At 44.0% G+C, this 15459-nt stretch overlaps 1 pseudogene; it reads left to right on the forward strand.

Annotated features, from left to right (window-relative positions):
- The first annotated feature begins 2069 nt into the window (after positions 1 to 2069).
- LOC123369219 lies at positions 2070 to 14034 on the forward strand (annotated as a pseudogene).
- Positions 14035 to 15459: the final 1425 nt, after the last annotated feature.

The following is a 15459-nucleotide window of genomic DNA, read 5'->3' on the forward strand; positions in this document are numbered from 1 at the left end:
TTTGGAGGGTAGGGGGACCGTCTACTCTTTGTCTGCTGGATAAATTAAACATCAGAATCTTGCCTAAAGGAGCTCTCTTTGGGATTGCTTCAAAGAACACTTTTCAGCTAAACTTTTTAATAATTTTTTTAAACAAAGCACATAACTTATAATAGCCTCTAGTAGACTGAAAATTTTTTAGCAACTGCCAAAAACAATTATTTTTTATTAGTGAGTATTTTTATGTAACCCTTCTGCCTCTCTGAGTTGGCAGCAACAAGAGCCGGGTTCAGTATCCAGGGGTTCTGTTTCAGTAACACAATGCAAAACCGGCTCAAGCCCCCACTCAGTGACCTGGGACAATTAAATACCAGCCCCCCGGGCGCCTCTAGGAAGCAATACTTCCCCTCTCGCAAGCACGGAGTCCGAGTGTAGCAAAATCCTTTTAATAAAGGAGGGAAACAATGCGGCATCACGTTGGAGAAACACCACAAACAGAATTATAACACAAACCATAAGCAAGAAAAACCCACCTCCAAGTATGTTTGGCAATGTCTTTTCCCCCTTAGGGTCTTAAGTCCAATCACCCCAAAGTCCAACAACCCAAAAGTCTCTGTTTCTGGTCAGTGCCACCCCAGAGTTCAAAAGTTTATCTGCAGAGTTTCTCCCTCTCCCCCCACCAGCCTGGGTGGAAATGGGGAGGGGCACACACAGGGTGTTAAGGGGCACCTTACGTGGGCCAGGGGCCAACTGCCCCGCCTCTCCATGGAGTTCTGCTGCAGCCTTCACCACGACCAGCTCCTCTCCACCAGCTGTGCCGCTCCTCCAGCCGACCCGTGAGCGGCTCCAGCCGCTCCCGCAAACCGCTTCGCTCCGCTCACTGTTCCGTGGGCTGCTCCAACGTGCTGCAAACTGCTCCGCTCTGCCAGCCGCTTACCAATAGATCTTCAGGCTCCCCCACTAGTTAACACAGCACTCAGTGATCTCAGCTCAGTAAGCTTAGCTCTTTTAGTGATTTCAGCTTGTAGTAGGGGAGCCCAGGTGCTGGTGCACTCTTGGCCCAACATGAATTCAGCTCAGCAGCCTCTAGATGGACTCCTAATGGATTCAAAATTAGCTCTGCTCTTCAACAGTGGAGAGAGGAGGCTGTGCAATTGGTGCTCCAGGCCCATACCATCAGGTACACACACCAATCCCCAACCTCTCTCAATTCACTGGGTTCTGGCACCCATGTCCCTTGTCTAGCAAGCACCACCCACCTGATGGTGAGACATCTCTGTCACAAAGCAGTCCCACAGTTCCTCATCCACACAACCAGGGTGACAACACTCCACTCCTCCCGCCGCAACAACAAAGAAACTGGGGATCTCAGAGCTGTCAAAAACAACCATCCCAGGCTGCCGCAGTCCACGCCAGGCGGGGTGGGTGTGCCAATGCAAATACCTGTAATTCCCTTCCACACTCCCCACAATTCACCACCAGATGTCAGGGCAGAGCCCATCCTGACTCTGCTTACATTTAATTATAAAACTTACATGTCAGAGATGCCTAAAACCAAGGTCAGCTGTCCAAACTTTTATTTTATTTTCATGAAACCTTAACTTTCTTTGCCAACCTTTCATTTTGATAGCAAAACTGCCAATATGCAGTTGCATGACCTTGCCTCTCAGGGCGTAAGAATATCCCTACCTATGTGATGTTTGGGTTTCAGCTGGCAGTGGCTGAACATACAAAATGGCTGACTGCAGCACTGTCAAGTTCTGGAGTACACTCAGGAATGTCAAATCTGGGGGCTCACACAGGCACTGACTTTTGTTGGTACTGGTGGGTGCTCACACCCCTCCCCCGCCCCCACCCTCACCCCTGCTCCAAAGTCCCTGCCCAAACTCTGCCCCTCCCTACTCCTATTGGACCCCTCCCCAAATCCCCACCTTGGCCCCGCCTCCTCCCCTGAGCGTGACACGTTTCCCCACTCCCCCCTCCCTCCCAGGCTTTCGCTCAGCAAGCCTGGGAGAGAGCGGGGGAGAAGAAGGAGGCGGCGGCGCGCTCAGGGGAGGAGGCGGAGCAGTGGTGAGCTGGGGTGGGAGAGTATGGCAGGGAACTGCCGGTGAGTGCTTTGCACCCACCAATTTTTCCCCATGGGTGCTCCACCTCCGGAGCACACACGTAGTTGGCGCCTATGGGCTACACTACAAGCCCCTCCACCTGCCTGTTAACAGAGACCATAACACTATTGAGCTCAGCTTCTCTATAGGCTAGTGCTGTACATGGACTGCAAAGGATTAAATGCCCTCCTCCAACCATAACAAACATTTACTGTTGTTTACACAACATCCCATTGGAAGGATCTGTTAATTGTGTTCCTTTCCTATCCACTCCTGTTTCACTTACACTAAACTACTTTTGGACTTTATTCATTGTTTGTGTAACAGCATAAAACCCTAATCCAATAGTTAAACCCGGGGTCAGCAACCTTTCAGAAATGGTGTGCCAAGTCTTCATTTATTCACTCTAATTTAAGGTTCTGCATGCCAGTAATACATTTTAATGTTTTTAGAAGGTCTCTTTCTATAAGTCCATAATATAGAACTAAACTATTGTTGTATTTAAAGTAAATAAGGTTTTTAAAATGCTTTAAAAGCTTCATTTAAAATTAAATTAAAATGTAGAGCCCCCTAGACCAGCGGCCAGGACCCGGGCAGTGTGAGTGCCACTGAAAATCAGCTCCTGTGCCGCCTTCAGCACACGTGCCATAGGTTGCTTACCTCTGAGTTAAAAAATTTATACTCCTATAACACATTTAAAACCTCCCTTGTATCTTGAGGCTTTCCATTTAAAATCAGCCATCACCCATCCTAGTTCAGGGTTTTTAAGGCAGACCCACAGCCTTAGATTGAAAGCCCAGTTTTCTTCCAGACACTTTCTCCCTCCTGATCTTGTAACTGCTTTTATGGCCTTTCTGTGACTCACCTATGCAAGGCTGAGTTGTTATTAACACACTGTATGCTTGGGAACAGGGAAGAATCTCTTTAGTCCATGAAATGATTATAACCCTCTTCATTATCCTGAAATCAGAATCTGGCCCTGACTCCACTGATAACAGCAGGGGTCATTCTGATTTTACACCAAGATAATTGAGATCAGAATCTTGCCCTGACTCCACTGACTTCAGTGTGGTTGTTCCAGATTTACAGTGGAGGTAATTATCAGACTTTAGCCCGTATAGTGTATTTTTCCTTTGAGATAAATGTGGCAGTTACAGCTTTTGCTCCTTACAAACTAGCCTTGAGATACCCTTTTGGAACAGTTCAACGTCTAGATCTAGAGACTGATAGCACTGTAGCACAGGACAGAATCCACTCCGCTAACACTCCCTTCACCACACTCCTTGTGGTATTTCCTTCTTCTCTCTTCTCCTTTTCATTCTCTTCTCTTTCTTTGTTTGTTTTCTCTCTTGGTAAATTTTGTTCTAATGAACCTAAGAAGTGTCATTTCTGTAATTTTCTATATCCTCTGTCTGTCTCTTTCTATCTGCAGTAGAGTAGGGCAACGATCACACAGATAGAACCAGGTGTCTGCAGAATATTTCAGAAGGAACTGGATTATGCTTTGAGGATTTTGCATTGGGGGTTTAAAGTGAACGGCATGGCTCTGCATTAATCAGTGCAGGGAGCCAGAAAACAGAGGGCTTGTTGAGAGCTAAAGGCAAGAAAGAAACTAAAGATTCAGTTTTGCTCCCTCGAGTCATCTCTGAAAACAGATCTTTTTTTAGTGGAGTGTTTGCAGATACAGTTTTCTGACTCACGGTTTGGGATGGCCCAGAAGTTTGCTCAGGATCCTAGCTGAGGCACTAGCATGGAGAAGACAGTGAAAAGAGCTAAGGGACGAGAGCTACAGAGATTCAAAAACAAACTGAATGAAAACTAGCTGAAGACAGGATATGACAACATCTTCTGGAAGGCTACAGTAAGTGGATTCTTCAGGCCTGCTTAACTGCTGATCAATCACTATAGGAAGGACTAAATGGTGGAGGCTGTTCAAGGTGCTGAGAGTAATGGATGAAGAGATCTAGCAGAAAGACTCACCAATGTAGCAGGAGCTGGTAAGGAATGAGCCAAAAAGAGATCAGTCCCCTCTCTATGGGCAGATTTGAATGTTTTAAGGATTTTTTTCTCGTTATTCTTTATAACTAAAAGATTCTCTCCTTCAGCAAAAACTGTGCCCTGTAGGGATGTCATACAATAATATGACTGTCATTTTAGTGTTTGTGGACATAGATCATATTTAACTGAGTTCTGAACTCACATTTGATGGTTTTCATTTTTTCCCCCTTCCATGCAGTTCCTACAGGATAATAATGGGGGGAATGACCATTAATCCTATCTCTCTATTTATCTATATTCAAATGTAGCCTATGCCATGAGTTTTAACTATGTGGAAAGTTGGAAGAGTCTTTGACAGGACAAAAATAAGGTTGTTTGTGCATCCAAATTCTACATTTCCAGACCTTAACATGTTTGGATTTCTTTTAAGTTTAACCTTAATTCTGAATTTCCTCCATTTGTAATGCCTGGTTTGGGGATAATCATATCATCCCTGAGAATTATTTTACCCTAAATTACTGATATGTGCTCACAACCTTAACTCCATTTTAATGTAGCTTTTGCCTAGTAATTTCCTGTGGGTTTTTAATTAAAAATCTCATAGTTGAAAAGTATACACAACTCTCAAAAATAATGGTACCACAGGCTATTTCTAACGGTGTGAAGCCAGGAGGTATCAACCTTAATTTTTTTAAATTTAAATTTTTATGGTTAGATTCCAGGGTACACTTTGGCTGCTTTATCCCATTCTGGAGCAGCACAAAGCAATGTGAGATAGTTAAACTCCATTTACAGCTGCTTTGTTTACCAGAGCAATGTAAAACAGCCAGAGTGTACTACAGTTTATCCCTTCTTCCTGTCCTCCAAATTCCCCATTCCTTTGAACCCTCTTAATTTTCCCTGTGTACACACCCCGAATTCCTCTGTCTCTTGCACCTCCCTACCTTAACCTGTGCAGACACTTCCCCACCTCCAAATTCCTCCTTCCTCAGCACCTCCATTCATTAGCCTTCAAATATATTCACCATAAGTTCCCCCTTCCATCATGGCAACCTGTTGAGTAGTTCTGGTGTAAGTAACAGCTTTGAAAAAGATATTAGGGATTAATGGTCATTGTTTCTGATATCTGAACATTTCTGTCAGAGAGAATTTCCTCCTTCCAAAATGGCCACCATGATCTCCCACTGTTCTCAATGGGACTGAATCCACAGCTGCAAGGTAGATGGTGGTCTCCTGTGCTGTGAGGAGGTGGAGGCACCCAGTCCTCTTGAGAGCACTATGAAAGAAACCCTATCTAAAATAGCCAATAACTGAGTGCAAGTATGGCTTCAGTCCCATCGAGAACAAGGAAGAGGGCAGCCATTTTGATAGAGGGCAGTTGTCAGTGTAATTCTCTGCTGTAGGCTCTTATACATTTCACCCTTTGCTTCACAAGAAAAGTTTTCATTATGAAGAATAATTGAAAAAACCTAACATTAATATTAAACATATTTAAATGTAGCCCATGAACATCAGTCCAATGAGGATTAATCATATGGGAAGTGTGAAGAGTCTGTATTATTCTGCTACTGTGAAAATTAGGGGCAAAAAGGGGGCAAGGGCTCTACTTCTGGGTGCTAAATTACTTAAAGGGCTCATATTTCTAATTAATTTTAATTCCTCAATTAATTAACAGATTTACTTTTACAGTCTCAGAAAATTCCTTCAGTGCCCAATGAGTAAGTGGTGTAATTCTGTGGAAAATATGCTGTATTTTTTGCACATAATAAACAGGTTGCATCCTTGTTTAAGTGCAATACTCATCTGAACTTTATCTATGAGGTGAGGTGTTCCCCCAACTTGCTCCTCCCTACTCAAGGCCTTAAGTGCAGAGGCCCTTTGTGTGACCATTAACACAGAATATTCCCTTTGCAATTTAAATCTTTTTTCTTGTTCTTTCCCGACAGACCTTACTGGGTTCTTGTTTTGTACAGTGCAAGGTCCCGCTGATGCTGCAATAATGGCCCCTGGGGCCAAGTGCTCAGAAATTCTCTTAAAGGAGCAGAAAAGATTAACTGAGATTCTTCAATGAGAACCAGATGCTCTCCTGAGAGAGTTACGGTCCCAGTCCATTATCTCTGCCTGGAGGAGAATTAAGAAGCCAGAAGGGAGAGTCAGACGCGCGATAGAAAAAGTACTTCAGCAGGGAGAGGCAACATGTCAGCAGTTCTGGACAGTTTAAACAATCTACAACATGGACGTCAGTGCGTGAATCTACTTTCTGAATGTTCCCTGCCTGGTGAGTGCTGGCACAATTCACACTTGTTTTAATGTATTTTAAAGAGCATCTTCCCCAGGGGAGTTTTTTTTAATCTTCAAGGCCCTTGAAGAGCCCAGCAGTAAAGCTGTGTGTTTAATAGATTTTTTTGGTTTGCTGGCAATTCAGAAAAATTGGGGGGAAATCATTTCAGGTACAACAGAAAATTAAATTTTTCATAGTGTTTGACAAATCTAAGTAAAAAAAAATTGTTTCAGGTTAAAGTGGTTGTTTTTGTCACCTGAAATGAAATGTGTTTTGATTTAGAGCAATTTTTACCATTTTGAACTGCATCTAACAAAACTAAAAAAAAAAATTCTAAAAGAAAAATCATCTTGAATTGAAGAATCAAAATGTTTGATTTTAAAAATGTGAAAACAAAACATTTGGTTCTCCCCCCTCCCACCGCAATGCACAGTTTATTGAAACCAACGCATAGTCATCAGAATTGGACACAATATTTCAGAATTGGTCTCACCAATGCCTTATACAGTGATAAAATCATCTCCCTATCCATACTCACCACTCCTCAGTTCATTAATATCAGGATTGCATTAGCCCTTTTTCTGCATTGCCCCACGAACTCACCTTCAATTGTTTGCAGAGTCACTGTTTTCCAGGCTACAGTCCCATTCTACAGAAGTTTGGAAGTCATGTCTCCTGGGTAGAATGTACAGGAATTCCTTAAAGTCATCCCGGTTAACATTTTTTCATTGTTACTTTGCTGATCAATTAGGGAACATGCTCGTTTAAAGTTGTGCAATGCTCCCTTATAACGTCGTTTGGCAGCCACCAGCTTTGTCCACTGCTTGCAGGAAGAGCAGCCCGTTGCAGCTAGCTGGTGGGGGCTTGGAACCAGGGTGGGCCAGCAGCCCCCCCTCAGCTCCCCCTATTAGCTTTCCACTCCCCTAAGTTCCCTGAGCGGCAGCCACCCAGCAGGTTATCAATTCCCAGCTGTTCAGCTGTCCCTCCCCCCACTGCCATGTGCTGCTCCTGCCCTCTGCCTTGGAGCTGCTCCTGGGAGCCTCCTGCTTGCTGTGCAGGGGCGGAAGTGGGGAGCTAATGTCAGGGTGTCCCCCTCCCCCTGTTCCTGCACCCTGCTTACCCCATCTCCATAGAGTAAGGGGGGATACAACAGGGCTCAGGACGGAGGGAGCTTGCTGGCAGAAGCTGCTGTCTCAACTTTCTGATCTACTTAAAAAGGTAGTGTAGTTAGAGAGGGGTCAACATACTTAAAGGGGTAATGCGCATCTCTCTCACACTCGGGGTGTGTGTCTCTGTCTCTGCCATGCTGTCTCCCCTCCCTCCATTTGTGCTGCCTTGTAGAGTGTGAGGCTACATTAACAACAATGGGTTGACCCTTGAGGGCTCAGCCTCATTTAGCAGTAAGGCATTCCTTGGGAAATATCCCACCCTCTTCCACCCTCTGACTTCACTACCTTAACCAAGCTTCACAATCATCATTGCTGTGTACAGTATTAAATAGTTTGTTTAAAACTTATACTGTGTGTGTATATATATATATATATATATATATATATATATATATATATAAAATACGGTCTTTTGTCTGGTGAAAAAAATTTCCCTGGAACCTAACCCACCCCCACACCCCCCATTTACATTAATTCTTATGGGGAAATTGGATTTGCTTAACATCATTTCGCTTAAAGTTGCATTTTTCAGGAACATAACTACATTTAGTGAGGAGTTACTGTACTGCTACTGTGGGCCAAGAAGTGTGACTGCTGACTGCATATTCAATCCTCACTTCCTGCCTCAATATGATGTACTGAGAAGAAAGGTGGGGGCATGGAAACAATCAAATGGAGTATTTAACAGGGGAGGTGGAGAGAAGGAAGAATTTGTTCACTGCCTGAAAGGCCACATATGAGCAGAGCTGGATGAATAACTGAGGTTTTGGTTTGGTGGCAGTTCCAAAAAAATAAAAAATCGGTTTGAATTAAACCAAATCCATATTTTTTTGAAATTTTTGATGACTCAAAAAGTTAATTTGGAGCCTGTTCCAGAGCGGGAATTCAAACCTGGCTTTGCCACATCCACTGGGCTACATGTTATGAGAGGACTGTGGGGAGGGAACAGCAGCAGCACCAGCCCTTCTTTCTCCTCTGGCTATTTTGTGAATGGCTGAAACTACTTGTGATAAAGTTGAAATAGTTTTAGAGCAACTGAAACTGCATTTTTCATTGAATACTGAAATAATTTGTCCAGCTCTAAAGTGTGGCATTTCAGTTTGGATCCACTTGTCACACACTCAGTCGTCCTATCTGTGACAGTTGCTCCAAATGAATGGTGCTTGGGTATTGAGTTACACAACTATTCTAAGTGGCTGTCACAAGGAACATACAGGCCTCCATAATTTTTTTTCAGCATTTACAATTCCCTTCACATTACAGTCCTAATACCAAAATAACAATTATATCTGAGACTTTTTTCAGTTTAACCAACTGTGTTCATGTTGTATCACCTTTCTGCAGAGAGACCAAAAGCCCTTCAGTACATCAAGTCAAAGCTAAAAATGGAGAAATACAGAAGCAGAAAACTAAAGCTGAATGATGTCCTGGAAATCACCCCAGAATGTCTAGAGGACCGTCCTCCTCAGACAATAGAAGATTTACCGTGGCATTTCCTGAGGAAGCTCATGGCTCTGAATGGGACAGCGAGAAACACAAGCCTTGATCATAGGGCACCCACTGATCAAACATTAACTGTGGACAAAGAGGAACTGGATATTCATGAAGATTATTTTTTTCTCAGTGACACTGTCACCAATGACTCTCTGAATCCCCTCGATGTTCTCTGCTCCGTGCTGCTTTGCTCAGACAGTTTCCTGCAGCAGGAGATCCTGTCCAAAATGTCCATGTGCCAGTTTGCCCTCCCTCTGCTGCTACCCACCCTCGACAGCCCCATGTGCACCCTAATGCTGTGGGCTATGAGGGACATTGTGAGGAAGTGGAGGCCGCACTCCCTGGCAGAGAGCAGAGGGTTCAGAGAGGAGAGCCTGGTGCTCACCAAAATGCCAACCATTTCCTTTGTGCGGCTGGGGAGCTGCAGCTTCTCTAAGTCCAAACTCCTCAATGACATTCTGAGCCCCTCCCAGCAGAGGCACAATTTCTTTGTCCATCGGGACATGGAGTCTGGAAATGTCCCTCGGGAAATTGCAGATGGGCTGGTCGAGATTTCCTGGTATTTCCCTGCTGGAAGGGAGAATTCAGATCTCTTTCCAGAGCCTGTTGCAGTTACAAATCTGCGTGGAGACATTGAGTCGCACAGGCAGCAGTTTACCTTTTTAACAGAGGTCTCCTCAGCAGTGTTCATAGTTACTGAGAGGATCAGTGAGAGAGAATATGAGCTATTATATTCTCTGCGGGGATCAGCTACTAAATACTACTTCATCTTTAATAGTCAGTCTGAGAAAGCCAAGGAAACACTGGGATTGCTGAAAAAGTTGGCCCCAATGCTGAAACTGAACAACTCACATGTGCTGCAGAAAAGAAATGACACAAATAAGGCAGCATTTGTAAAATCTCTGCAGTCTGCAATAGCAGCTATAATGAAGTCATCTCCCAAGAGAGTGAGTATAGAAGCCATGGCTGAGACAGCACGTCAGTTAGGCATCCAGGTAGATGAGGATAACAAGGAATGTCAGAGCACCTGCAAATATGCCAAGAAAATCACTGTACAAATAAAAGATGTGGCAAAGTACAAGAGGGAAAATTTGAGACTCCAAGGAGAGCCATGGAAAAACTTGGCTAAAGTGGAAAAAGAAATGTGCCAAATGAGAAGGCAAAGGGACATCCCTCTTGAGAAATATAAATCTCATCTGAAAGAGGAATTATTAGAGTTACGTGATCAGCAGAATAAACATCACCCTACTGATGGTTTGACTACATTTATTACTGGAATAGAACAACTGCCTCCCATGAAGAAAAATTGCTTCCTGAAATGGATGAAGTTTGACCTAGATCACATTGCTCGGGAGAATCTTTCTGAATTACGGGATCAATATAAAGAGAAATGTAAAAACTCAAAAGATGACCCCAAAAAGTTTGCAGAACTAGACAAATTAATCTCTGACAGTTCCTTAGGGGTACAGCATTTCATGCGTGAGCTGGGGCAGTTTTATGAGGCTGAATGCTCAATGGTTAAAGAAAGTAAAATGGCAGAAAGCCAAAAAAAATTCAGCCATCTCCCAGGCATAGCTGCTGACCTGATGCTGGAAGGGTTTTCTATGGAGCTGATTGATGGAGATGCCTCCAACATCCCACTGCAGTGGGTGACAGATGTTCTGACAGAGCTCCATACCAAGCTGGGCGGAAGGTCCAGAATGGTGGTTATAACAGTGCTGGGAGTGCAGAGCACTGGGAAATCCTCCCTCCTCAACACCATGTTTGGCCTGCAGTTTGCAGTGAGCAGTGGCCGATGTACACGAGGAGCCTTCATGACACTCATTAAAGTGGCAGAGAACTTTCAGCAGGAACTGGGCTGTGATTTCATCCTGGTGATAGACACAGAAGGCTTGAAAGCCCCTGAACTGACCAAACTAGAAGACAGTTATGAACATGACAATGAGCTGGCCACACTGGTGGTTGGACTGAGTGACATAACCATCATTAACATGGCCATGGAGAACGCCACCGAAATGCAGGATATTCTGCAAATTGTGGTCCATGCGTTTCTCAGAATGGAAGAAGTAGCACTAAAGAGTAATTGCCAGTTTGTGCATCAGAACGTCAGTGATGTGTCTGCAGATGAACAAAATATGAAGGACAGGAAACACCTCCTGGAGCAAATGGATGAAATGACCAAAGCTGCAGCAAACATGGAAAAGAAAGGCAGGGAGATAAAATTTTCTGATATTATGGATTATGATCTGGAAAAACACAATTGGTATTTTCCTGGCCTGTGGCTTGGAGTCCCTCCCATGGCTCCCGTGAATGTGGGATATAGTGAAAAGGTTTATGAATTAAAGAAACATGTGTTTGCATTTCTGAAAAGCTGTTCACAAAAGAGATCCCACAAGGACATTCCCCAATTTATCAAATCGGTGAGGAGCCTGTGGAATGCTGTAAAACACGAGAACTTCATCTTCAGCTTTAGAAACAGCCTTGTCGCTGAAGCCTATAATCAGCTCTCTGTGAATTATGCAGAGTGGGAATGGGGTTTCTGGAAGGACATGCATCTCTGGGTATCTGAAAAGGAAACTTTCATCCAAAATCAGCTGCCAGATAAAGACAATAGTTTTTTAACCAAACTAAGAAATGAGGCACAGAAGAAACTGAAGCAAGAAGAAGAGAAGATTTTGGATAATTTAAAACAGTATTTTGAAAGTGGAGCAGCAAATCTGCACCTGATAGAAAAATACAAAGAAAATTTTTGGAGAAGTGCAAATGGTCTCAGGAATGAACTGGAGGAGTATTCATTGAGCAAGTTGCAAGAAGCAATTCTAATTAAAAATATGTCAGAGTCCAAGAGAAAAATTGAAAAGCAAGTTGATGGGCTTCTGAAACATTTCAGGAAAAGTAAACGCAAACTAAATAATGATGAACTGGAAAAAGAATTTGACAATATGTGGAAAGAAATATTGTCTGAATTATCACCCATTCCTTTAAAGAAACGCAAAATATATAAAGATATGGAGTTACATCTGAGAAAAGACATAAAGAATAAGGGGAGTGCAGTATGGCAGATGTTAAAGGATGCCAAAAGTTTGCCTACTTGTAGAACACAAAATTTCAGAATGAAAAATGAATACTTAGACTTAAACCTGTTAAAAAGTATGAAAATATCATTGTCAGGTAAGAAAGAATACTCTACACAGGAATTCTGGCATAAAACAGAGACCCTAGCTAAATCCTTAATAGATAAGTGCAATAGTTACACTGAAGAAAAGGTAAATGGCAAAGCAAATTACGATGAAACTTATTGCAGAGAGTTGTTACGGATGATTAACAAGCAGCTTCAGCAGACTAATGTTCAAAACCTTCACACCAGCGCTTGCTTTGAAGTTGACCTGAAGCTTCACATTTTGGGGAATGCAGCTCGTGGATTTCAGAAGATGCATGAAGAATTCATTAAAGAAAATGATCCTCTGCAGCGTCTGGGGAAACTGAAACCTCAGTATCTCTCCACATTCAAAGCTCAGTACTTAGGGAAGGATGAATGTCAAGACAGGGCCTGGAATTTCTGTGATGAGAGTCTGAGTCGACCAGGCGCTGGGTGTGTGGGTGCAGAGTGGTCACGTGACCCCCCAACACAAGGGGGCAAGGTGGACCAATCAGCAGCGAGCAGGAACAGAGCCGGAAGGGAAGAGGCAGGGCCAGAGACTCTCCTCTTCCAGCCACACTGCTTCACTCCCACCCTGGCCCACCGGAGCAGACTGCAGCCACGCCGTCTGGCCCGCTGGAGCAGGCTGCAGCTGTGCCGTCTGGCCTGCTGGAGCAGGCTCTGGACATGCCACCTGGTCCACTGGAGCAGGCTGTGGCGGCGCCACCCAGCCCGCCAGAGAAGGATCTGGACATGCCACCTGGTCCACTGGAGCAGGCTGCGGCTGCGCCGCCCAGCCCACCGGAGAAGGCAGTTCTAGTGGGCCAGTTCCCCCGCCCCGCCCCAGGTAAGGTGGGATGAAGGAACGGGATGGGGAGAGTGGGGGGTCCCGGGCTAGAGGTGGGGCAGGAAGGGGTCACGTGGGGAGGTCACGTGGTCCCCTTTGGGTAGTGCCTTCTATGACTTCCTCTCCACTAGTCACGTCTCACAACCTGGTGCACTACGTGAACAAGAGACTTCGGACAAAAATAGTGGATGACTTTCTCAGCAGTGAATGGTCTATTAAGTACAGCACATGGAACTTCTACCAATTCTTTGTTCTGGAGCAGCTGTTGGAAGAAAATTACTTTAATAGTTATTTGCAATACACAAGGAATTATGCTGATTTAATCAAAACCCGGATACAGAAACACCTGTTAACACACTACAGAGAGAAGGCAAGTTTGGAAGATTTAGAGAAAAGGATTTTATCCCCAGTAATTAATAAACTCAGTGATGTTCTGAAAAACTCCAAAGGTGAGAAGACTAAGACAGTCTCTGGCTGTCTATAAAACCTTTATGAAAAGCTGCAGCAGGATCTAGTCATTCCCAGGGACAGCTTGGAAGTGATACTGTTTAAAAACACAGCAAGTACAGAACAATTTTCAGCTTTTATAGAACAGTTTATTCCTCATCTGGAAAAATAAGTTTTATCCAGTTTTGAAAATCTGGAAATTGAGTCAAAACTCTCAAAACTTACAGTGAAGCCTCAGGATGAAATCTTCAAGCGAGTGTCTGGCTGTGGGAAGCAGTGTCCGTTCTGTAAAGTCCCCTGTGAAGCAGAAGCCCCTGTGCACAGGGAGCATTTTGCCTCAGTGCATCGACCTAAAGCAGTGGTTCTCAACTGTGGTCCACCGCTTCTTCAGGGAAAGCCCCTGGCAGGCTGGGCCGGTTTGTTTACCTGCCACGTCCGCAGGTTCGGCTGGTTGTGGCTCCCACTGGCCGCAGTTCGCCGCTTCAGGCCAATGGGGGCTGCGGAACGTGGCAGACAGCACATCCCTCAGACCACGCCGCGTCCCGCAGCCCCCATTGTCCATGACTTTCACCTGATGCATAAATACTGATAATTGATTATTTACTTTCCTATGAGTTTTACATGATCTAATTTGCTTGTACTGTATAAGCCCCAGTCCAGGCCGACCAGGAGCTTACTTCAAACACTCACTAGACATGATCACTGGAAGACAGGTTAACCAAGGATGGCAGTGTCCCTGCATTTACTCTCAGAAGTTGATATTTAAAGAGGAGATTGTGTACTCGGTGCCTCTGTTCAGCGATGTGAAAGATCTGAGTCAAACCAAACTGATTTTGTGAGGGTGATGTAATGGGCAATGTGTCCCTGGGTTACAGAGAGATGGGGTTTCAGGAAGACAAAGGAAGTGTGTTCCCCTAGAATAGAGACCCATCCTAGGCATGGATATTTTCTTCCTTGAGATCGGCTGAATCTCAGAGACTTCCTGGGAGAGTAATGTGACAGGCTGAGAGAAAAATGGACAGCCTGTAATCTGAGAGCAGTTGTTATGCTGTACTGTAGGCAATATTTCCATACCTTGTAACACTAGCATTTTTCTCACTAGCAAAGCCTTTTGTATTATCTAAATAGAGGTTTGTGCTTTGCGGGGAGGTATAAATTATTTAGTCATTTCTGTCAGGTTTGATATATTTTTCAGTAAAATCTGTTTATATTTGTGACAACCCAAAATTGATGGGGAGACCTTGTCGGGAGGTAAAACCTGAGATCTGACCTCTGAATCTGACTTATGAATGGGGTAATGACTTACACACCAAGTCAAAGGATTCCCCTTCCCACACTGTGCCAAAGGGGTCCAGGGCCAGAGACAGAGTGGACCCAGGATTGCTGAATGCCCTGAAGTGTGCTAGGCCTTGTTACAGGAAGTGAACGACAGTTGGGTATTTCAATTTCTTTGTGTGTTGTGTGTTAAAGCAGGCAGTGGATGTGCACTGTGTTCTCCAGTCATGTGTGGCAGACAATCACATTTGTGCTTCATATAATAAAATTCTAAAGGGCCATGTTTGACTGATGTTGATTTATTTTGTGTATCGATTATCAAGAATTTTCAAAGAAAATTAAACAAGAGAAATGATTTACAGGAGACAGAGATGAGGTTTTGAGAGATGAGCATCCTGAGTACAAACTGGTTCTCCTACTCCCTCCCATACTGAGAAAATGAAGTCTCTCCACTTCTCACTCAGGCATATTTTATATTCTCTTTTACCGGACCCAATCCTGGCTTCCCATGGTCACAATCTCCTCTCCTCTTAAGGGCTTTTTCTGGACTCTAATGGAAAAAACAATATACTCCTTTTACTCCTTACACGCTGTGACGGGGCATTCCATATGTGTCATGAAAATATGCTTATGAATATGATATTACATAAGCATCTAGAAGATAATAAGGTGATAAGTGATAGTCAGCATGGATTTGTCAAAAACAAATCATGTCAAACCAACCT

The sequence above is a fragment of the Mauremys mutica genome, chromosome 4 (genome assembly GCF_020497125.1).
Source record: "Mauremys mutica isolate MM-2020 ecotype Southern chromosome 4, ASM2049712v1, whole genome shotgun sequence".
In the NCBI taxonomy this organism is placed as follows: domain Eukaryota; kingdom Metazoa; phylum Chordata; order Testudines; family Geoemydidae; genus Mauremys; species Mauremys mutica.